The 24,933-nt window shown below is 47.8% G+C and overlaps 1 protein-coding gene across 5 annotated transcripts in view; it reads right to left on the bottom strand.

The window, feature by feature from the left end:
• The window catches only part of PLXNB2 (plexin B2), a 263,743-nt gene extending 251,870 nt beyond the window's left edge, over window positions 1-11,873 (bottom strand). For 3 of the 5 annotated variants that reach the window (XM_032105466.1, XM_032105464.1, XM_032105469.1), the window contains exon 1: window positions 11,781-11,873. The gene's annotated coding sequence lies outside the window, so the exon portion shown is untranslated. The other 2 variants (XM_032105467.1, XM_032105465.1) reach the window with 2 other exon arrangements.
• Window positions 11,874-24,933: the final 13,060 nt, after the last annotated feature.

Below are 24,933 nucleotides of genomic sequence, written 5' to 3'. Positions count from 1 at the left end.
TAAGACAAGGGACTAGGCAATATGCACAATCAAACATAACAAGCTTGCTCAGGGGGTCTATGGGCATCCTAAGCAAGGAATTGTCTTGGAGCTGGCATCTCAAGACGTTGTAGAAAGTCCCTCATTTTCATCTTTATAAATGCAAAAGGGGTAAGAAGAAGGACGGTGAAATCTATTGATTTTGTATCACATACAGCAATTGAAGGCTTAAAGATGTGACATAAGCAACAAATATCAAATCATTGGGATTTTTAAAACAGGATATCAAAACATATAGGACAAATACATAAAAATTAGTTAACTTAAAAATCTCAAAAAAGCTGTCATTAGTGACTAACATCACCATGCAACTGTAATGCTTCTTTTGCAGTTCAAAATTACTGGAATTATGCTTTACATTACCTAAGTGTTTTATTAGCTACCTGGAAATAAGCAAGTCCTTGATGGTAAAATTAACAGACTACATGGTTTAGTAGCATGAGAAATAAAACAGAAAGCAAATCACAGAGTTAACACAATTACTTGTCAAGTTGTACTCATTCCAACCAAAACAATCTTAACATGTCGGCATGCAGAAATATATATTCAGTAACAAGGGCTTGCAGGTAAGGTTTGCAAATCAGAGGACCATGACCTCTGAAGCAAGAAAAGCAAAATGGGTGAGGTCAACACAGCCTCACAGCCAAGAATCAAATTCAGAGCTTCTGTTGTTATTGGAAGGGCTAATGTGGCTCCTGGGCTCAAGACATGAGAGTGAATGGAAATACTGAATGGGGTAGCATGGGGCATGCATCAGTAAAGAGCGACACTGAAATACTGTGCCCAGTTCCATGGCTGATGCTCAAAAATAGATGTTGAAAATTATAGAACAGGCAGTGTGGAGCTGCAAAAACAAGGGCGGGGGGGGGGGGGTGGTAAAAAGCGTTATGTATAATCAGATTTAAAGATTCAGTCCTTCTGATAAGCCACCCAGACAACTGACAGCTTACTTGATCATCTTTAAGGGAAAAAAAAATTACCAGCAACAAAAAGTCCTTAATACAGCCACAGGAAAACTTAAAAGGGATGAACAGATGCAATTCAAAAGCATAGAAGGCTCTTGTTAGAAACAAGATGCAATTCTGAAACAGCAAAACCAAATAGGAACAACATTCTTAAAGATCGATTCTTTTTTTCTTGGAATTTTCAAGATAAGGTATACTTTAGTCCAAGAATTTGTTTGGCTCATGAGTAATAGCCAAGTGAGATGTTCAAAGAACTGTGGGAATTGACAGCTCTGCTGACCCTGAACTCTAGATGACAACCTCAAAAAACACCAGACAAAACCCCAAACCAAAGAAAAACCCCTCAATCAAATAATTTAAAAAACCCCACAAGGATATTGCCCTCCATTTTCATCAATGCTACCGAACAACAAATTAAACGCACAATGGACTGTGAAATGCTTCCAGATCTTCCCCCAGTTAAATGTCAAACCAAGAAGCCATCTGTTAATAAACAGAGACGTCACCTCTCTGGAGTTTTATTCAATCTACTAATACATAAACTCATTCCACCACTTAGCACTCAGGATTGCCAAGGCAAATGAAGTCTTTTGGTTTTTCATCTCAACAGCTTGGGTAGGCAGAAGGTGACAACACCTGGACCACACAGCACATGCATAATCCAAGTCATGAAGCCAGCTTCGTGGCTGCAGAGTTACTGACTCTTGAAAAACTTTTTAAAAGCACTTGCAAAGACACTTCCTGCCTGTGTAAAAGGCCTTTCAGACAAAACCATTGCCATTTGACATATGTGGGGGAAAAAAAATATCCTCAAAGTCATCCACTTCAGTTGTTTTTTTAGATTTGTAACTTACACCCATATGGGAGATGTGCACACATCATAACCACAACTGCAGTTTACGTGAGAATTTACTCAGTTCATGAGGGAAAAGGTCTAGCTGCTGCTGATGAGTGCCAAATCTGCACAGAAAAACTCTTCACAGCTTTAAACTACTTAATCACACAAGACTGTAAATAGAAGAGGTCAAACTACTGCTTTCATTGCCTTACTATTCAACAGGCCCAACATTAGGTTTATACCAATTCGTCTCACACTGATTAAATGAACATAGCATGTGAGTTCAACACACGCTGTGACAACACACTACGGAAGGACAAATTAATGTTCTTCTGATATATTTAAGAGAGATGTTGCATATTTTAGACTTTCAGCTGCAATGAGCATAATCAGATCCATTAAAGGGAAACTAACTAATACAAGCTGAAGGAAATCATACCCTACTACTATTAATGATTCCAAGTGCCATGTATCTTCAGGAAAGAAGAAGCTTTTATTTGCTTTGCATGCCTAGTTTAAACCCCAGCAAAAGATTACTAACTTGTCCTGATTCAGGATACTAAACCTTACCTTGTATTTCAATTGCACCCTTTTTACCAGATCAATGTGGTTTATATTTTCTGCCCTCTGCTTTCTCCCTGTGGTTGAATACATTTGACCAATAACTATTTTCCTACAGGGCAAACACTGGTTAAAAAACTGGTCCTTCATAAATTCTAAACAGTAATGCCAATAGTAAATGTAAGAGCTAGATCTTCTTTATATACAGCTCTTAGACATCAGAAAGAGATACTATCTCTTCTCAAACTATCTAGAAGATAAACAAGAGCCCTGGGGAAAAAGATGTGAGGAGTTCCCTCCTCGAATTTTTACATATTTAAAACGCAGTCAGTAAGTATAGACAGAACATTAAGCCTTCTGCATCCCTTCTCTGAGACACAGAGCTATCACATTAATAATTCCTCTAGATACAGCAAGGTTAGCGTTAGGTTTATGAGAGCTTCCTTCAATCCAAGTCAACAAGCAGACCTAATCCAGTTTAACTAGAAATATGCTAGTCAGGTCTGTTCGGCAATTACTATGAACATACCTGGTTATAAAAATGTAAGTTCTGGAACAATTTAGTTTAAGTGCCAAACATCTCATGGATTTTTATTTAAAATCATGTTGTTCACAGGCAGCTCCCATGTACCTAATCTGGAAGAGTGGTTCTGATGGGTCTACTTGAAGGTCCAGAATTAGGACAACTTAGGGGCAAAGTTTTTCTACAGCTTCCTGGATTATTGTAGGATTGAGAAGGCTTTTAAAAAACAAAGACAGAAAGAATGACATCTGCAACATAAAGAAAACTGTAATTGTTAATACTAAAGCCATTCACTGCAAATTATGTAAATCATAGAATCATAGAAAGGTTTGGGTTGAAAGGGACTTCAAAGATCATCTCATTCTAGCACCCCTGCATACCTTCCACTAGACCAGGTTGCTCAAAGCCCCATCCAACCTGGCCTTGAACATGTCCAGGGATGGGGCACTCACAACTTCCCTGGGCAACGTGCTCCAGTGCCTCACCACCTTCACACTAAAGAATTTTTTCTGAATATCTAATCTAACCTACTCACTTTCAATTTTAGCCCATCCCCCCTTGCCCTTTCACTACATGCTTTTGTAAATAGTCTTGCCCTATCTTTCCTGTAAGTTCCCTTCAGGTACTGGAAAGCCAGTTAGACCATTCCGAAGCCTTCTATTTCCGGGCAGAACAACCCTAACCCTCTCAGCCTGTCTTCATAGGAGGGTTGCTTCAGCCCACTCATCATCTTCATGACCCTCCTCTGGACTAGCTCCAAGAGTTCCACAACCTTATGTTGCTGTCAACCTGCTGCCCATGCTTCTTTGATGCAGCCCAGAATACAGCTGGCTTTCTGGGCTGTGAGTGTGCATTGTTGAGTCATGTTGACTTTCTTGTTAACCAACAGCCCCCAGGTTCTCCTCAGGGCTGCTCTCAATTCATTCTCTGCCCAGCCTGTATTTGTGCTTGGGATTTCCCCTACCCAGGTGCAGGACCCTGCACCTGGCCTTGTTGATCTTCATGAGGTTTGCACAGGCCCACCTCTCAAGCCTGTCCAGTTTCCTCAGGATGTCATTGCTTCCCTCCAGCATGTCAACTGCACCACACAGCTTGGTGTCACTGGCAAACTTGCTGAGGGTGCACTCAATCCCACTGTCCAAGTTGCCAACAAAGATGTTAAAAAGTGCTGGTTTCAATAGCTGAGGAACATCACTTGTCACTGGTCTCCACTTGGACATCATGCCATTCACTGTTGGGGTCCCTCCCCCGCCGTGTAGCCCTGGGAGAGGGGCCCTGAGGGCACAGACACGGGGCTTCCCTGCCCCTGCTCAGCCTCGTTCCCATGGGTTGGTTTGTGTTCCCTGCGCGGGCAGAAGGACCCTTGGGCCCGTGACTGGAGCAGTTCCTCAGCAGAGCTCCGGCCATGCGGCTGGAGAAATAAACATCTCTGAAACATCTAGCAAGAATCTGTCTGTCCATATATATTTCCTTTCCACGGGACGCCTGGTTTGATATATGCATGTTGCAGTATCCCCACTGCAACATAATGGTGGAGAATTGAGAGCAGAACGATCCCCGATCCCTAAGCGACTGATTTGTGTGAGTAAACCCTGGAAACTTTGGATTTCTCTTCTTGGTTTTGCTTTGCTATTCCATATCTAAACTATGGAGGAACCGTGGGAAGACTCTTGGCTCTCAGAGCCGCATATGGACATTTATCTTAAACTTAAAATGATTCTTGAACAACGATTTGTAAATTTTAGCTTGATTCAAGCTCAAAAAGAACTGAAACACTTCCTGGCATGGTTGTTTAAGAACTTTTTCTATGTTTCTTGGGATTTAATTCTTACGAAGGGCTTTCGGAAAACCGTTTGGACACAGTTAATATTGGAGTCAAAATATATGCCGATGGAAGAATATTTTCGTGAATATTATTTAGTTACCGAGACTGTTGAGCAGTGTCAGCTGTGTCCTGGCGAAGGGAAGCCTGGCGCAGGGACCGTGCGGCCCAGGCCACGTGCATCGAGCGCTCTGCGAGCAGCAGCGAGGCAGTTCCCGCGTGCGGGCGGAGCCACGCGAGCCGCAGTGTCGGTGGTGGAGCGGGGAGCGGCGGGACCCGGCGGTGCCCTCCCGGCCCTGCGCAGCGCGTGGTGGAGCGAGCCCCGTGAACGCCCGACCGAGAGGGGCGGCGCGCGGGCGGCGGCGGGCGGCAGCGGCGGTGGAACGGAGCCGCGCCCAGCTGAGACGCGCACTGGAGCGGGGCGCGGGGGGGTCATCGCTCGGGGGCCCGGCCGAGATGTGGGTACAGCGCCCGGCAGCGGCAGCGAAGCTGCGACCAGAGGAGGCGACGCACGGAGAACTGAGCGGCGCGGCCAGGCCCGGCCCGCGCAGCCCCGAACGCGATCCCGGGAAGAGCGCACAGGCACCAGCAGCCCCGACAATTCCAACACAGGAGCAACCGAAAGAGAGAGCAAGACGCAGCGAGACAGAAAACAGCAGCCACTCGGAAAAAGGAAAAGATCATAGTAACTAAGATCTTAGGGATAGTAAAATGGTATAATGTTAAGCAAAATTATGGTTTTATAACAAGGTGTGACAACCAGCAAGACATATTCGTGCATAGAACTGCTATTAAAAAGAATAACCCTGAAAAATACATCCCAAGCTTGGGAGATGGAGAGGTGGTGCAATTCAAAATTATATGAGGTAGAAAAGGGTTACAAGCATCGCAGGTCACTGGGCCTGATGGTGTTCCTGTAAAAGGCAGTATATATGCAAAAAATCGTAGTCATGTTAGACAATATCTCCATTGTAAGCCCCCCCTACAGTCTCCCTTTCCTAATCCCACCTTTCCCTTTTACCCTATGTCCTATTACCCCCAGTGTATTCCTAATCCGTTTTTTCATCCATGGTTTCCCTCACAAAACCATGCTTTTGCCAATTGTTTCCCCAAAAATCCCTTTCCAATGCCGAGTGGGGGATGAAAAGGGGGAGGGAAGAAGTTAAACCCTCTCCTGCCTCAGATTCCCCACAAAGCATGCTCAGAGAGTTCTGTCTCCCTTCTGTCAGCCCTAAGATGTTCCACAGAATCTGATTGGACATTGAAAGGCTCAGGAGGGTGGCTTGTTTTGTTTTGAAACTGTTCTTGTTATGTTTATCCAGTTGTTTTCATTCTCCTTTTATTAAAATAAAACGGGTGAGGTGTTGGGGTCCCTCCCCTGCCATGGAGCCCTGGGAGAGGGGCCCTGAGGGCACAGACACGGGGCTTCCCTGCCCCTGCTCAGCCTCGTTCCCATGGGTTGGTTTGTGTTCCCTGCGCGGGCAGAAGGACCCTTGGTCCCGTGACTGGAACAGTTCCTGGGCAGAGCTCCGGCCATGCGGCTGGAGAAATAAACATCTCTGAAACATCTAGCAAGAATCTCTCTGTCCATATATATTTCCTTTCCACGGGACGCCTGGTTTGGTATATGCATGTTGCAGTATCCCCACTGCAACAATTCACTGCAACTCTAAGTACAACCATCCAGCCAATTCCTTATCCACTGAGCGGTCCATCTATCAAATCCATGTCTCTCCAGTTTAGACAACTATACCATATGGGACAATGTCAAACACTTTGCACAAGTCTATGTAGATGACATTGGTTGCTCTTCCTTTATCCATCAACACTATCCATCAACACGGGCCATAGAAGACCATCAAATTTGTCAGGCACAGTTTGCCCATGTTGAAGCCATTTTGCCTGTCACAAACCACCTCCTTCTTTTCCATATGCTTTCACATAACTCCCAGGAGGATCTGTTCCATGATCTTGCTGGGCACAGAGGTAAGTCAGTAAGACTGGCTGCCTTCACTTTTTACTCGTGGACATTAAACTAGTGATGCCAGTTAACAAGAGAACAGGTGAAACACTAGAAATAAGGTTTTAATTGGATAACTAACTTCTTGAAGACACACTTTGATTGAATAAATCAAAACTACTAAATTCACTTGTTTTCAGGATTGCAAAGCTTTTTGACCAGGGCATTTCAAAAGTGAAGCTATAAAGGCAGAAACTTGGAATCTAACTACAAAGGTGGAGCAAGGTCCACAGTGTTTCAGGTGCCAGGTGCACTCTGTCCACTGATGAGTGCTGAGGCTGACAAGCCTGGGGAACTCGTCATGGTGCTAATCATCAATCCGTGCTGGCGCCAGCTCCCAGAAGCTGAATTCCAAAGAGAAACCAAGCGTCCCAACAAGCACGTGGCTGGTGACCACAGCTCTGCTGACACATTCCTGGGGGCAAACTCTGTCCCATGTTATGGTGGTGTCAGGCTGAGCAGTTGAGCATGGGCTGACCATCACGTTGACTCCAAGATTCTTTAATAATCATTAGTAACCTTTATTAAGCACAGACACTTTTAGACATTATGACAACAAGTAATTCTTTCCTCAAACACCTGAGATGGAAGCTCAGAGAGATCCAAAAGTTATGTATTTCAGAGGTTCAACTGCAGAGACAGAAACAGAAATACTTGATTTTAACAGACAACTAAATTACTATCTGCCTAAAGAAAGTAAGCCCCAAGTCCAGAAGATACCCTGAACAGCTTTCTGGTTTGTCTGGTTGCTCCAGGGCTTGGGCAAGCATGTGTCCTCTCCCTCCTCCATCTGTCCCTCTGCTTCCTCCAGGGGCAAGGACTCCATGGCCTCTTTTTGTAGCCAGATTTGAGCAGTTTTATGGAGAGTTAGAGAGCTTTTTGTACCATTAAGCCACTGACGGTCAAATAAAATGTCTATTTTCAACTCCTTATTTCTACATGTGTTCAATCAATTAAAAAGTAAGAGGCTAAACCACCTACTATCCAAATTCTGGCTTTTGTTATAACAGACACCCCCTCAATGACTTACTCAGGCTATGTGATTTTATTTTCAACATGGATTAACTGACCAATGTCAAATGCAAGTTAGACTCATACTTAAACAAAACTCTTTAAGTAATACTCCACTAATCCTAGTTACCCCAGCCTTATTACAGCTAATAATACTCATTTTCTTGTTTGTTTGGTTTTTTTTTTTTTTCCTGGTATTAGCCATTTAAATAGACACTCCACTATAAGCTGAGCCTTACAATTTCCTATGGTTCATAAGAAAACCTGCAAGAAAAGCCAAAATAAATAACCACTACTGAGTTGAACAAAAAGATAAAGGTGAAGAAGTAGGAGGAATACCACATCGAGGTTGTTTGTTTACTTAGTTCCATCTTAATTATTTAGACTCTCATCTCACTAATAGCTGTGCAGGTGCTAACTTTACTTCAAGAAGCACCCAGAGTTTTTGTTTGCATAAATCAAGTACATTTAATCAAGTGCACATTAGCTCATCAACACATTGAATCTGATGAGAAATTGCATAAGTGACAATGCCAAGCTATTTCGGTGAATATTCATGATATCTCTGTGGAACAGGCTGACTGGAGGAGAGTGAGAACAAAATGACAGTAAAAGAACGGTAGCAATTACTTTTCTAGCAGTTAATGTTTCCATTAACTGCTTGCTGGCAAGAGCTTAAAGTTGCAAGCCCCAATTTAAGCTTGTTACCTTAATTTTACAATTGTAATTCAATATTCTGAATGTGACACTAGTGTAACAAATATCTTCATTCAGTGCTTCATACAACAAATAATTTAAAAGTATATGAAAATTTCCAAATGATAGCCATTACAAAACTACAAATGCTTAGTATTACATCTTCAAAAAAATAAATAAATGTGCAAACCATTTTCTCAAATCTGAGACAGAATGTAAACCCGTTAGAAACAAGTAAGTGGGACATTTTTGTTCTTAATAGGCATTCATGAAGAGGCCTCCCTTCAAAATATAATTTGTCCTTAGTGAGCTTCTGCAAACAAGGCAAACAACTCCCAGTTTTGTAAAGCTATACAAAGCCTTTATCCAACTTCCAACATCATCCATAGAAAATTCAGGCAGAATAAGGCTGTGCCCTTAGTGAGGATATTTTACATAACAAGTCTTCAAGTCAGATGAACAAAGCAAGACTTAGATAAAAGAACAAAAAACGTGGATCACTTTCTAATTCCTAGAATGGACAAAGGAGGAGAGGAAGAGAGGGCTGTTCAGGTGCACCATCTATTACATCCTTCTGAAACCCAGAACCCTGTGTGCTGTGACCAAACTACCAAGGTCACACACCCTATCCTTGTGCAGAGCTGCCTCGCTGCTGCCACTGCCCACCAAGTCCTGGTACAAGGTAGCTCACTGGACTCACGTCTACCATTCCAAAAGAATGTAGGTGCTTATGGGCTATGGTTCACAACTGCAGCTCAATTCAGCTGACCCCAACTGTTTGCCTTGCCCCTCTGTCACAACAGAGAGATATAAAGGAGATCCATGCTATCAGACTTCACAACATCACGCACTAATATGAACAGCCATAAAATACAGTTTACATTCATATGCCTGTCTGTAAACTCTGTCAGATTCAAAGTTCAACAGAAAACAACCCTGAATGGCAGAGTAACCTCTGGCAAAGGGACAGGATGAACAGCTGAATGTGTCAGCTTCTGGAGCATAAGTCAGAGTCACAAGTGTATTTACTGTGCTATGCTTCCCATGTCGTTGACAGTCCAGGAGTATCAAAGAAGCCTGGTTATCAACACTGTTGTAACAGACTATCACGAGCATCCAAAGCTTCCGTTGCACATTTTGGGGGTTCATGTTACTACAAAATACAGTATCACATTTTGATGGGTTGACCCTAGCTTTTTACAATAATCTCAGATTATTTAAACAGCTTTCGGTACCAGAAGCCACCATGCAAACTACTTTCCCAAACACTGACACCATTTACTTTCTGTATTCGTTTAAGTCATATATTTTAAGAAAGACTATTTTCTACTTCACAGCAATCAGGCTAGGCTTTAGATCCACAAGTATTCTAGGTAAGGAGGACAAGCCATGCTAGGCTTGGAAGTAGACTTCCTTCCTTTTGTTTTGGCTGGAAGCATGTTCTATTCTGGCATATCGATTGCAGGCGGCAGCCCCCGTACCCAAGTGTGCTGGATCTGTCTCACAATCTGAGAGGCAGGCGGAGCATTAAGCGTCAGCCCAACATGCATGTATAATCTCACTCCCTAGCAAACAGTGATCAGGTCTCCCAACTGATTTGCCTACAGCATGGTACACAACCCTGCTCCTGCAAGACCAGTTGAATATGTCAAGCTTTGGGGGAAAAAACAAAAAAAAAAGAGATTTTTCAGCCCAAATTTAGGGTTGATGTCTTCTGAAAAGAACTGCAAAGAAAAATGAAGTCAATCCTAGGTACATACCAGCAGCCTATTACTTACCAACCTTTGCTTCCTCCTAGATTCCATTGTAATGAGAACATAAACAGTAAAATAAGCATATACATCCCTCGAATGAATTACCTATTCAGAGTTCCCTCTGGTGTTCAATACGCTAATCATCACATTCAAGCTAACAGCCTTCTTTACAAAAGCATAAGTTCCCTCACGAGCAAGTTATCATTTGATGATGAGCTCAGCGATAGGGACAGGACCATAGTGTCGTAACTCGTGGACAAAAGCAATGCTATTTTCCATCAGATTTCAGAGGCGATAAACTTACACTTCCTCCTTCCTCCGGTATATTCAACCGACTATCTGGTTAACCCCGAAAGGACCCAAACTGTTACAGATCCCTTCTGCCTCCCGGTGTCACCAAGACCGACGAAGTCTCGGAGAAGGCAAAGTAACAAATTACAGGTACAGCCCATCTGGACGCGGCACGCAAAGATGTTCTGCACCTCCCGAATAACTAAGCCTTGAGTCACAAGCCTTTCCAGTCTCGCACTCCCATTCGCCCGCACGGAACATGAGCAAAGTACAGTGTATCTAATTAACAGTTTGAAAAGAAAGTTTAAAGCTGCCTCTGCAAAGAGACAAAACGCGTTTGCAGGAAAATCCCAGACGAGTTCCCGAGTCGGCGGTGCGCAGGCGGAGCGCGGGGTCGGCGCCGGGCCAGGGCCAGCCGCGACACAGGGGCTGCTGACCCTGGCTGCTTCGGGGTTGCGAAACTCTCAGGGAGAGCAGCCAGCCTCCATCGAGCGGGGCGGAGGGAGCTCGCCGGACACCGGCGCTCCCCGGCTGCCCGTCGGGAGGAGCCGACTCCCCGCGCCTCCCCCACCTCCCCGCCCGGCGCGGCGGCTGGGAAAGGCGCTCCGAGTCCGGAGCCGCCGCCCGGGAGCCCCTTAACCAAAACCATCTGGTCGCGGGCTGCGCGGTAGAAAGCCCCCTCCGCCCCGGCCCCTGCCGCCTACCCCCGGCCCTGGCCCCGCAGCCGAGGAGGAGAGAAGCTGCTCTACCCGCGGCTCAGCAGCTCCCGAACTGGGGGAGAAGGGGAAGTCGCCGCGGAATCCGCCTTCCCCCCTCCCATCGGCGCCCCATCCCGCGGTGCGCGGCGGCAGGGCTGGGTCTGCGTTACCTTCAACAGGTGCAGGCGCCGGCGGGAGGAAGCCCGCGGGCACGGACCGTCCGAGCTGCCCGAGCGGGAGCGGCGGCCCCGGCAGCCCGGGGTGGGTGGCGGTGGGCTGGACAGAGGCGCTACGGCAGCCCCCGGCGGCCGTCCATGCTCCCGGCGGGCCCCGCCGCCGCCACCGCAGCCGGAGTCAGCGTGAAGGCGGCAGCGGCTGCGGCCACCTCCGAGAGGAAGAACGAGAGCGGCGGGGAGAGAGGGAGGGGGAGGCAGAGAGCGAGAGGAGAGAGAAACCGCCCCAAGAGAAATAATCATCACATGGCGGTCACGATCCGCCGCCGCCCCCGAGAGCCAGAGCCTACGCTTGGGAGCGGGGGAAAAGCTGCGAGGAGGGGACACACCTGTAGGCGCAGCACATATCCGCTGTGAGCACAATGCGAGACAGGAAACTGAAAAAACAGCCCAGGGAAGGAGAGAGGCTCCCGTTCGTCCCTCCTTCCCTCCCTCCCTTTCTCCCTCCCTCTCTCTGTCCGTCCTCCTCCTCCTCCTCCTCCTCCTCTCTCCACCCCCTGCCCCCGGTCAGGATCCGCTTGCAGCGCTGTCTGATGCAGGGAGATCCAGGCGGAGGGCTGGGAGGCGGCAGCAGCGGCACTTTCTCCCCGTTTTCCTTTCCCTGTCTCTGCTTTGTTTTGCCCGCCAGCCAGGCAGACAGAGCCAGCTCGGCGAAGCGGGGCCGCCCGCGGGGCCAAGTGCTCCCGGAGAACCGAGGGTGCTCCGAGCCCCGCCGGGGGACCGGGGCCGGGCCGGGCGGCAGCTCCAGCGCTGGGGGCACCGAGCCCCAGCCGCCAGTGGGCCCCTGGCGTGAGCAGCGGGGAGCGGCGGGACTGCCGGGAAGTGCCTCTGGGCAGCCCCTGCCCGCGGCCGGGGTCGGCGCTTGGCCTCCGCGGCGCTCGCCAGCGGGGCGGCGGTACCGCTGGGAAAGGGCCTGTACCTAACGGCTTTGGGGTACCTGTCGTATCCCGGCGGTGTTTTGAGGACCCTCCTGAACATGTAGCAACAGTGTAATTCCCTCCCCTTATCCCCTGAGCAGTGTCTCAGAGCGCACAGAGGCTGTCTCTCTTCTTGCACACCCTTGCTGTTGAGGGGCCCAGAATATGTCACTGGCATCACTTTTACTGAACTTGAAGTACTCTAGGGTTTATCCCTGTTAGGTAAAATCTCTATAATCACAATTTCTGCGGTTTCTTTCTCTGTCTCAAGCACTCTACTACAAAGCCTGTGTGAAAATTTCTTATGCCTTCCCCCAGAAACAGATCAACAGTTATTGCAGAGCCCACTTCCCACATGTTGTGAATACAGCATTACCCTGTCTCAACTATAGCTAATGTAGGGATAATCTATTAAAAGCAGGGATGTCTTAGAAGAACGGCTCAGGTAAGCTATGGTCAGGTTGTCTAGACTTTGTAACTTTCCATCAGCGGAATGTGGACCAGCAATGTTTCAAGGAGTAATTAATTAACTGCTCTTGGCCCTTTGAGTGCAGCTTCATTAAATGCTGTGTATGTTGTGCTCCCTACTAAAACAACAGGAGAAAGCTGGTCCAAATGCCGTGCTTCCCAAACTGGAAGTTGCTGAAAAGTTGCCTTTGCATCTCAAAACAGCAACAAATACCAGATAAATAAAAACCAACTCAAAAAATCTGGTCAAGAGTAAAGTTATACTTTTGGAAGAGATGTTAAAAGTTGTTGGGGTTTTAGTTTAGTCTGTTTTTTCTCTGTTAAAGGAATTTTCTCCCATATGCATGTTGCTAGGGGACAAATAGCTGTACTTAAGAAAGACAAAAGGGGAGTGGGGCGGACCTGGCTACTCCTTTGTCTACACCTGGGTGTGGGGTCAGTTCGCTCTGAGCGTCCGGGGAGAGAAGCTGCAGAGAAAGGAGCTGCTGCTTCTTTCTTTTTGGCCGTTCTTTCTTCCTGCTGGAAACAACGCCGGGACCCCAAAAGCCGTTTTCCCTGCCCTGCTGGAGACCGAGCTGTGGCTGCCCTGCTCCGCTGCTGCTTCGAGCTTTCGCTACGCTGTAGCCCTGCTCGCCCTGCCTGCCTGGGCCTCCGTGGGTTTTTCCCATCTGGATACATCTCGTCTGCCACCCGGGATTTGCGTTCGTCCCTGCCGTTCCAGCCTGCTGTCCCTGAGAGCCCGGGATCAACTGCCCAGGGGTTTGTGAAGCCTTTGTTCCATCCCTTCCCGGGATCCCGGGGCACCAGAGCCGCGGGTTTCCCGAGCTCGCTCCGGAGCGCCCCCTGCAGCCGCGGGGGAACCATCGCACCTGCCCTGCTCACCGGGAGCCGCCAGCGCCCCTGCCGGCTGCGAGCGGAACTGCACCCGAGGGGAAATAGCCTGACAGCCGAGAAGGCTGGCACTGGGTTTGTGATTGCTGTTACTGCCATAGTTGTTGTTGTTTTGTTTGACTGGTTATATACATATATATATATATATAGTAAAGAACTGTTATTCCTATTTCCCACATCTTCGCCTAAAGGCTCTTGATTTCAAAATATAATAACTTGGAGGGAAAAGGGGTTATATCTGCCACTTCAAGGGGGGCCTCTGCCTTCCTTAGCAGACACCTGTCTTTCAAAACCGAGACAGATCTTGGCGCCCAACGTGGGGCCTAAGGGCATTAAGAGATAGAGGTGAAAAAGGAATAACAGTTCCTCGATAACTTTATTTTGTGTGCTGGATATTGGAACCTTGTTAGGCAGCACTATGTGGTCTAGTTTACCCTGGTTCGGGTGGCATGTAGCCGTGGCTATATTCTTCCCCTTTGCAGCTCCTTACTTGAATATGGGTCCTCTGACTAAGGCTACCATTGCTGTTATCCAGCTTGCGTTATGGGTCGAGAAGGTGAGGAATTCATGGGTTTTTAACTTCCTCCGGAATGTGGGCACATGGATAAACAGCTATCACACACTGAGCACATGTTTTTGGGGTTATGTTAACAATGGTACCTTCTGTGAGGAAATGACACCAGGGGAAGTTTTCTCCCAACCCCTCAACCAGTTCTTTGGGCCCACCCCATCAATTTTCGAAGGGTTTAAATTCCCTCTGAATACTAACCATCTGCTGCTGATAGGCCTACTCTATTTAGCATTCAAGGATAAGTTGAGATTGGCTTGGATATCTACCCGGACACCAGCCCCAGAGACTAGAGATCCTACCCCAGAGCCTGATCCTGCCCCAGAACCTGACATGGCCCCTGAGAGTAGAGTTCCTACCCCAGAGCCTGATCCTGCCCCAGAGCCTGACACGGCCCCAGACACTAGAGATCCTACCCCAGAGCCAGAGCCTGCCACAGCCCCAGACACTAGAGATCCCGCCCCACAGACTGATACTGCCCAACAGTCCACTTCAGAAATGGATTACCCAAACTGGGTGGGGGTACTGGCAAAAGGGATGCAGGAGATGTGCCAAGAGATGGGTCAGGTGCGCCAGGGGATATGCCAGGAGATGGGTCAGGTGCGCCAGGAGATGTGCCAGGAGATGGGCCAGGTGCGCAAGGAGATGTGCCAGGAGATGGGCCAGGTGCGCAAGGAGATGTGCCAGGAGATGGGCCAGGTGCGCCAGGAGATATGCCAATTGCTAAGGGAATACACCTCCTCAGCTAGTGAAAAACCCTCTCCCTGCCCCAAAGAGGGTGAGTCCGATGGTGCAGCAGTGGAACCCACGGATGTTACAACCATCCAGGCTTCAGCTGAACCACAAGGACAACCACAGCCAGCAGCAGTCGCCCCTGTGCAAAGGAGGAAGTATAAGACCAAATCAGTACGACCAGTTAATGATGATGGGCAACCAGGGCCCTCACAACCAGCAGGAGAGCCAGAGCCAGAAGTCATCACTGAGTCCCTGTCGCACGACAGTCTCCGTGCTATGCGAAACGACATTGTGCGAAGGGGGCGTGAGCCTTATACCACCTGGCTGCTTCGGGTTTGGGACCTTATGGGCACAAGTGTGCAACTGGATAGTGGTGAGGCAAGGTATCTGGGATCGTTGACCCAGGACCCAGGTGTGGACCAGATATTTGTGAGGGAGCCAGGCCCTCTCTCTCTTTGGGAGCGGCTCTTAATGAGTGTGAGAGAAAGGTTCATTCACAAAGAAAGAATGCAGGAGTATCATCATAGAATGCAGTGGAAGACACTCGAGCAAGGGATCCAACAGCTAAGAGAGGTGGCAATATTAGAGGTACTCTTTGGGAAGGATGGACAGCATGATAATGACCCCGATAAGGTCAGGTGCACAGGACAGATGATGTGGAACCTGGCAAGGCTAGGGCCATCACAATACACCACCTTCATTGCAACGATTGATGCTGACAATACCCGAGAAACAGTGGGCTCTGTTGCCAACAGGCTCAGGCATTATGACAGCATGATCAATGGCCCGCTAAAAGCTCATGTCTCTGCTGTGGTCCAGGACCTCAAAGAGGAGATGAAGGAGATGAGGGAGGAGATGAGGGAGGAGATGAGGGAGGAGATGAGGAGGGTCAGCGTGGCACCAGTGCGAGTCACAGGCCCCCAAGTCAGAGCCCGTCGTCCCCCTGCGAGAGAGAGAGGGTACACCCCACGAGCTGAGCTGTGGTTTTTCCTGTGTGAGCATGGGGAAGACATGAGAAGGTGGGATGGGAAACCCACCTCTGCCCTGGCAGCGCGGGTGCGTGAACTCAAGGAGGGAGGCACTAACCGAGGGGGTTCCGCTAAGGTGAAGGTAGCCTCAGCCTCCCGTGACCGAGCTGCCAGGCATTACAGAAGGGAGGATGATATGTCGGATCCCCTTGAAGGTACCTCGAGCATGTACGCCCAGGGAAAGAATGATAACCAGGGCTAGAGGGGCCCTGCCTCTAGCCAGGAAGAGGCACGGGAGAACCGAGTTTTCTGGACGGTGTGGATCCGATGGCCTGGCACATCAGAGCCACAAAAATACGATGCATTGGTTGATACTGGAGCACAGTGTACTTTAATGCCATCGGGACATGTGGGGGCAGAACCTGTATCCATCGCTGGGGTGACTGGGGGATCACAGCAGTTGACCCTTTTGGAAGCTGAGGTGAGCCTGACTGGGAAGGAGTGGCAAAAGCATCCGATTGTGACCGGCCCAGAGGCCCCGTGTATTCTGGGCATAGACTTCCTCCGGAATGGCTACTACAAAGATCCAAAAGGACTCAGATGGGCATTTGGGATTGCTGCTGTGGAGGCAGAGGGCATTAGGCAATTGAACACCTTGCCTGGACTATCTGAGAATCCTTCTGCAGTTGGGCTCCTGAAAGTGGAAGAGCAACGAGTGCCAATTGCCACCTCGACAGTGCACCGCCGGCAGTATCGGACAAATCGAGATGCTGTGATCCCCATCCACAAGATGATCCGCGAGCTGGAGAGTCAAGGGGTGGTCAGCAAGACCCACTCACCCTTCAACAGCCCCATCTGGCCTGTGCGCAAGTCTGACGGGGAATGGAGATTGACTGTGGACTATCGTGCCCTGAATGAAGTGACTCCACCGTTGAGCGCTGCCGTGCCAGACATGTTGGAGCTCCAGTACGAGCTGGAGTCCAAAGCAGCAAAGTGGTACGCCACTATTGACATTGCCAATGCATTTTTCTCCATTCCTCTGGCAGCAGAGTGCAGGCCCCAGTTTGCTTTTACCTGGAGGGGTGTGCAGTACACCTGGAACCGACTGCCCCAGGGGTGGAAGCACAGTCCCACCATCTGTCATGGACTGATCCAGACTGCACTAGAAAAGGGTGAGGCTCCAGAACATCTGCAGTACATTGATAACATCATTGTGTGGGGGAACACCGCAACCGAAGTGTTTGAGAAAGGAGAGAGAATAATTCAAATTCTCCTGCAAGCTGGTTTTGCCATCAAGAAGAGCAAGGTCAAGGGACCTGCCCGAGAGATCCAGTTCCTGGGAGTAAAGTGGCAAGATGGACGACGTCAGATTCCCATTGAGGTCATCAATAAGATCACAGCAATGTCTCCGCCGACCAACAAGAAGGAAACACAAGCTTTCCTAGGTGCTATAGGTTTCTGGAGGATGCACATTCCCGAGTACAGCCAGATCGTGAGTCCTCTCTACCTGGTTACCCGCAAGAAGAATGATTTCCACTGGGGCCCTGAACAGCAGCAGGCCTTCGCCCAGATCAAACAGGAAATTGCTCACGCCGTAGCCCTTGGCCCAGTCAGGACAGGACCAGAGGTGAAGAACGTGCTCTACTCTGCAGCCGGGAACAAGGGTCTGTCCTGGAGCCTCTGGCAGAAGGTGCCTGGTGAGACTCGGGGCCGACCACTGGGATTCTGGAGCCGAAGCTACAGAGGATCTGAAGCCAACTACACTCCCACAGAGAAGGAAATCCTGGCAGCTTATGAAGGAGTCCAGGCTGCCTCAGAAGTAATCGGCACAGAGGCACAACTCCTCCTGGCACCCCGACTACCGGTGCTGGGGTGGATGTTCAAAGGAAAGATTCCCTCCACGCATCACGCCACCGACGCTACTTGGAGCAAATGGATTGCCCTCATCACGCAGCGCGCCCGAATTGGAAACCCAAGTCGCCCTGGGATCTTGGAAATAATTACGAACTGGCCGGAAGGTGAGACTTTTGGGTTATCTTCTGAAGAAGAAGAGGAGCAGGTGACACGTGCCGAAGAAGCCCCACCATATAACGAGCTACCAGAGAGTGAAAGACAATACGCCCTCTTCACTGATGGTTCCTGCCGAATTGTAGGCGCTAGCCGGAAATGGAAAGCCGCTGTATGGAGCCCCACACGACAAGTTGCACAGGCTACTGAAGGAGAAGGTGGATCGAGCCAATTTGCTGAGCTCAAAGCTGTCCAATTAGCTCTGGACATAGCTGAAAGAGAGAAGTGGCCAAAGCTCTACCTCTACACTGATTCATGGATGGTAGCCAATGCTCTGTGGGGTTGGCTGGAAAGGTGGAATAAGGCAAACTGGCAGCGCAGAGGAAAACCAATCTGGGCTGCTGAAGAGTGGAAAGACATTGCCACTCGGGTAGAGAAGCTATCCGTGAAGGTCCGTCATGTAGATGCTCACATCCCCAAGAGCCGGGCTAATGAAGAACATCGTAACAACAAACAGGTAGATCAGGCTGCGAAAATAGAGGTGTCCCAGATAGACTTGGATTGGCAACATAAAGGAGAACTGTTCCTAGCTCGATGGGCCCATGATGCCTCAGGTCATCAGGGCAGAGATGCCACCTATAAGTGGGCACGAGACCGAGGGGTGGATCTAACCATGGACAGTATCTCCCAGGTTATCCATGATTGTGAGACATGCGCTGCGATCAAGCAGGCCAAGCGGGTGAAGCCTCTGTGGTATGGCGGGCGATGGTCCAAATACAAGTATGGGGAGGCCTGGCAGATTGATTACATCACACTGCCTCAAACCCGCCAAGGCAAGCGCTATGTGCTCACAATGGTAGAAGCCACCACTGGGTGGCTGGAGACCTACCCTGTGCCTCACGCTACTGCCCGGAACACCATCCTGGGCCTGGAAAAGCAAGTCCTTTGGAGGCATGGCACCCCTGAGAGAATCGAGTCTGACAATGGGACTCATTTCAAGAACAGCCTTATAAACACCTGGGCTAGAGAACATGGCATAGAGTGGGTGTACCACATCCCTTACCATGCACCAGCAGCTGGGAAGGTTGAGCGGTGTAATGGACTGCTTAAAACCACCTTGAAGGCACTGGGTGGGGGGACTTTCAAAAACTGGGAGATGCATTTAGCAAGAGCCACCTGGTTAGTTAACACTCGAGGTTCCACCAGCCGAGCAGGCCCTGCCCAATCTGAACCCCTACAAACAACAGACGGGGATAAGGTTCCAGTGGTGCACATGAGAGGTATGCTTGGAAAAACTGTTTGGGTAAAGTCTGCCTTGAGCAAAGACAAACCCATCCGTGGGGTTGTTTTTGCTCAGGGACCAGGTTGCACCTGGTGGGTGATGCAAAAGGATGGAGAGACCCGATGCTTACCTCAAGGGGACCTTGTTTTAGGGTGAACTACCCATGGCTCTGTACTTGTATCAGTATCAGCATGTATATTTGTATATAATTTGGGTAATGCATAGATTTATGTGGTTAAAAAAGTTAAGTTTCATGTAACATGTTAGTATGGGAAAAAATTCGGGGTGGATAATGTTGGGGTTTTAGTTTAGTCTGTTTTTTCTCTGTTAAAGGAATTTTCTCCCATATGCATGTTGCTAGGGGACAAATAGCTGTACTTAAGAAAGACAAAAGGGGAGTGGGGCGGACCTGGCTACTCCTTTGTCTACACCTGGGTGTGGGGTCAGTTCGCTCTGAGCGTCCGGGGAGAGAAGCTGCAGAGAAAGGAGCTGCTGCTTCTTTCTTTTTGGCCGTTCTTTCTTCCTGCTGGAAACAACGCCGGGACCCCAAAAGCCGTTTTCCCTGCCCTGCTGGAGACCGAGCTGTGGCTGCCCTGCTCCGCTGCTGCTTCGAGCTTTCGCTACGCTGTAGCCCTGCTCGCCCTGCCTGCCTGGGCCTCCGTGGGTTTTTCCCATCTGGATACATCTCGTCTGCCACCCGGGATTTGCGTTCGTCCCTGCCGTTCCAGCCTGCTGTCCCTGAGAGCCCGGGATCAACTGCCCAGGGGTTTGTGAAGCCTTTGTTCCATCCCTTCCCGGGATCCCGGGGCACCAGAGCCGCGGGTTTCCCGAGCTCGCTCCGGAGCGCCCCCTGCAGCCGCGGGGGAACCATCGCACCTGCCCTGCTCACCGGGAGCCGCCAGCGCCCCTGCCGGCTGCGAGCGGAACTGCACCCGAGGGGAAATAGCCTGACAGCCGAGAAGGCTGGCACTGGGTTTGTGATTGCTGTTACTGCCATAGTTGTTGTTGTTTTGTTTGACTGGTTATATACATATATATATATATATAGTAAAGAACTGTTATTCCTATTTCCCACATCTTCGCCTAAAGGCTCTTGATTTCAAAATATAATAACTTGGAGGGAAAAGGGGTTATATCTGCCACTTCAAGGGGGGCCTCTGCCTTCCTTAGCAGACACCTGTCTTTCAAAACCGAGACAAAAGTGCCTTTCAGACCCTGTCTGTGCAAAGCGCCGCCACAGACTTAGCAGTGGTTTGGGACCATGCAAACATTTTAATAGTGTTTTGTGGGGTTTTCCCTTTGGGATTGCACAGGGGAGGCAGATTGTGCTGGCTGAGTTTTGCTAGTCTGGCCCAGTTTTTGTGCTAATGTCCACCAGAAGGACCTTGTCCTTGTTTATTGGCTTCCTTCCTGGTCTTCACCTGACTGGGCTGAGCCACTGAAAGATGAGAAATAACAGCTCTGACATAACTGTAGTATTTCAGAAGATCTGGATTCCCCTTCTGTACTTCTTCACTTACTGGAAGAGAGAAGGGGAATCTAAAGAGAGAGATGGGACTTACCTAGGAAATTTGAGTTAGTTGCATCCTGCAATCTTTGTGAGGAATCCAGTAAGGAGAAACTCACAGGCTGCTAATGGGCTTGGTGATACCTGACTTTCCAGGCTGCTTTATCAACATCTGGGCTTCTGGCCAGGTTGTACCCAAAAGTTTTGGCAGAATGCCCTGGAATTACCAGCCTGGCAGCTCTCTTTGTGCCCTGGGCTATGAATCCCTGCCTTCCATCACACTCTGTCCCAGGGCCTTTTGCTGGGGTCTCTGTCACTCCTCCCCATACCCTGCCTGCTCCAAACCTAGTGATCTGCTCTCCCTACTCTAGGTGGAAGCCCACATCTGCTCCATCTGATGACCGCTGACCAGGACTCTACTTGCCACAGTTCTGCTGTCTCAAGGTGGCTGTACCCAGGTTAAATCTAAGCCTTGGCCCCCTCCCAGCTCACAATGCAGTTCCCTCTGGCTGGAATAGTTTCCTCTAGTTCCTGTTCAGCTCCTGTTGCTCTGACCTCATGACAACTTTTCTTTTTAAGAAGCCTGCCTGTGGACATATACAGAGCCAGAGCAATGGTGACAGTTTATTCAATTTGAAAGAAGAGCTGGTGAAGGGAAGCTGTGCTGAATCCTCATCCAGTCCATAACAATCCCTTGCTGTACACTTGACCTTCCTGAGCATGACAGGGATTATGAAGCTGCTCTGGAGCTTGAGGTGGCCACGCAGCATCCCACCCCAGGACAGCCATCTTCTCTGCTAAGCCTCCATAAATTGGTGTTCTGTCAGATGCATGTGGATGTGCTAAAGCAGCAGCATGGCATATTGGCCCATGCTTCTGCCAGCTGGGACACAAATGTGTGCCACAGCAGTTTGGTTACTGAATTCTGTGCTGAATTCAGCCCTTGGCCCACTTGAAAAGGTGAAAAGTGTTCACAAGATGGTCTTCTGCTCTTCCTTGTCTTGGAACCAGCACAACATCCTTCTGACCCATGGAGAAGTGATACAGGGAGATATTCACCAGCGAACCCAGATAAACAACTGCACAACAAAACCTGCTATTTGCAGCTGAAGGATTATTTCCCTCCCTTATCATCATCTACACAAAAAGAAAAGAAGAGGTCAAATCAAATCCTAAATGCAGAGATGCTTAGAAAAGAGCAACAAGTCAAGGACTGAATGATTAACATCTTCCCAGGTTCCTGGGGATTTTCACTGCAGTCATGCACGTGCACAGGGTGTGGCTCAGGGCAGAAAGCTTTGTTCCCTCCTTCTCCAGCATCAGGATGCAGATGACAGGGCTGTATGTGAATAGAACTCTAGTCCAGATTTCAATTTCCTCTTTATTTTCTCCCTCTGCATTCCCTCTTTCTCTCCTTACTTTATCACCCATTTGTTGTTATGTGTATCCTCCTGATTTTTTTCTCTGCCTGTTATTTTTTCTCTGCGTGTTATTTTCTTTTACACTGAAAGCAACACCTGTGCCTCTTCCCTTCCTGCTTCTCTTCCCAGTGCCATCAATTCTGAATTTTGTCCAAGATGCAGCCATACACAGTATCATTCCTACTGCTGAGACCTTCAAGGCCTGTGGAAAAGAGCCGAATTTTCAGCTGTTATTAAAAACACCTTTCCCCACGATCAACAGAACTAATGAAGCCAGGTTTCCTGTGGTTTCGTCTCTGACTCACTCATTGTGATAACCTCGCCTCCCATTTCTGTTTCATGTCCGATGTGACATCTCTTCTCAGGGGCGAGAGGCGGGCGCTGCTGCAGGTCCGGAGCGCCGCGTGCTGCCTGCACAGCGCGGCTGCCGGCACTGCCGGGGCCGCGGGCTGCTGCCAAGCACAGCCCTTAACAGCCGAGTTCCTCCTTCATCTCTCTCTGTTGGAAAACTAATTTGAGTCTCTAGTCGCTGATGCTCACAAATCCCTGGGAACTTAATTATCTTTGAGGTTCCCACCTCTTTTATTCGTTTGCAACTAGCCGATGTGTTCTGACATTTTTATGAGGGGTTGATGGGCAGATAAACAGTCAGATGATGGATTATCAGTCTTTAGGAAGGAAGGTTGTTGCCCTGTGGTCATGCAGATAACCTGGGAGCAACCCAAACAGCTAAAAAAGAACGTCAGATCCTTTATAAAGTTTTGAAAATTGCACTTTCTGTGTGCAGACAATTTTGATTGTCTGCATGCACAAGTCTGATCAACATCCTTAGATCCTGCTTGGGGATGTCCCATATCTCAACTCTCCTTTGGGGGGGGGGGTGGAGAAAGAGAAAAGGATTATTCCTCATTAATCAGGAATTCATCAGCTGTACTGGGCAACCGTTGAGATTCAGCCTGCTGTAGCACTCCTGCTACCATCATCCTTGATAAGAAATTTATATCAATGGGAAAGCAAAAAGCACAAGAAGTAGGATACAACCTGAATGGATTTAGTCTCATGGCAAAGATATAAACAAAGCATCTATAAGGATTTTTCACTCTCCATCTGATGTCTCTGGTTTGGATAGGGCACTGCATCATCTTCTGCTAGTGACTGGAATGACCCAAATATACATATTTATATTTTTATAGTCCATAAATAACCCTGGGATCTACTTTTTCTGTATAAAAAGTGCCAGATAAATCTAAGGTGTTTTTATTAGATTTGTGAAATGTCACTCTGCACATCCTGATATTCATGCCCTTTGCACCAAGCTCACATAGCAGATCAATTCGTATACATTTGGGGTTGTTCTTTGCTTGATGGATTTCTCAGTGTCCATTTTCCAACAATCCAGAAAAAAAATGTTTAAGGGTAAAATAATCTAAGGTTAATCGTACAATTCCCTTCATTTTTTTCCTTTGATACTAGAAAATGTTTGATCCACCCAGAGCAAGTGGGTTTTGATATTTCCTAACCAACCCTCACTTGATACATTTGTTTAAAACCCTGTGCAAAATGCTACACAGTCAGAATTTTTCTTTTGTTTAGTTTAGCAAACATTTTGCATATACTTTTTACAGATATAAATTGCTGCACAAAGGTATGAGATAAAAAAGCAGCAGGCTCTGGATACAATTTCCATGTGGAATCCATAGAAAGCCTTATATGGATGTGCGCAGTATCTATATGCATTTGCATATAACTATTACAAGCATCAGCCCTCGCAGTCAAGACTTGATGTTCTGACATTGCCCTGGCTGCACCAGGTTGTGCATGAGCCTGGTTAAGAGATCCTTGTTTAATGAACAGGTTCATATAGGCTATGTGTGCATTTTTTAAAGCTATCTTGAATTTTCTGGGGAATTTAATTTAAAAAAAAAATTCTAAGAATTTTCATCAGGAATTTTAGTGTTGTTTCAAAATGTAGGTAAAATGAAAATTAATATAAAATATTGACAACTAATATTTGGCCCTGCCCTTTTTTTCCCCCTCCTCCTTTTGTTGTTTGAATAAGCCCTTCACAAACACACATACACACACACCCCTCTATATATATAAACCAGACAAACCAGCATTTCCAACTTTGATTAAGGCAACTGCCTGGCAAAGCACCAAAGCCATTGCTCTGCCACTCATTTTAACCACAGCCTTACTTACTTACACTTGTTGGTATTGGTAATTCTTCAACTGGTTGAAAAATTGTCTATTGGGATCAGCTAACTGCCATGCAAGCTTCTATAAATATATTTATATTATAGAAAAAAACAGTAGAATCTCATTATCTACTAATATTTGAACTCATTTTATTATGGAGAGGTAGGCTATGGGAAGGCTATTACAAATAGGAGTTCATGATTACAGTGTTCAAAAGTGGAAAATCAGATTTACCTATTCTGTGCTGGAAATAATGCATCTTTTTACATCAGTAACCTCAGATACTGTGTGATTAGTATTTTCCAACTATATATTGCAGAAATTTTTTGTTTATACAATTGAAGTGTGTCTGAACTATAGCAGTTAAAATGCAGCTTAAATAATAGGAGTTTAAGATGGTACAACAGCATTAAAGAAGCATTTGTCATTTAAAAATATTTAGACCTTTCAGAATTCATCAATGACACTTCAGTTAAAAAGGAAAAATAAAGTATTGACTATTACAACAGAAGCTGTATT

The sequence above is a fragment of the Corvus moneduloides genome, chromosome 4, assembly GCF_009650955.1.
Source record: "Corvus moneduloides isolate bCorMon1 chromosome 4, bCorMon1.pri, whole genome shotgun sequence".
Classification (NCBI taxonomy): Eukaryota; Metazoa; Chordata; class Aves; order Passeriformes; family Corvidae; genus Corvus; species Corvus moneduloides.
This window is presented reverse-complemented; position numbering and strand designations above follow the sequence as displayed.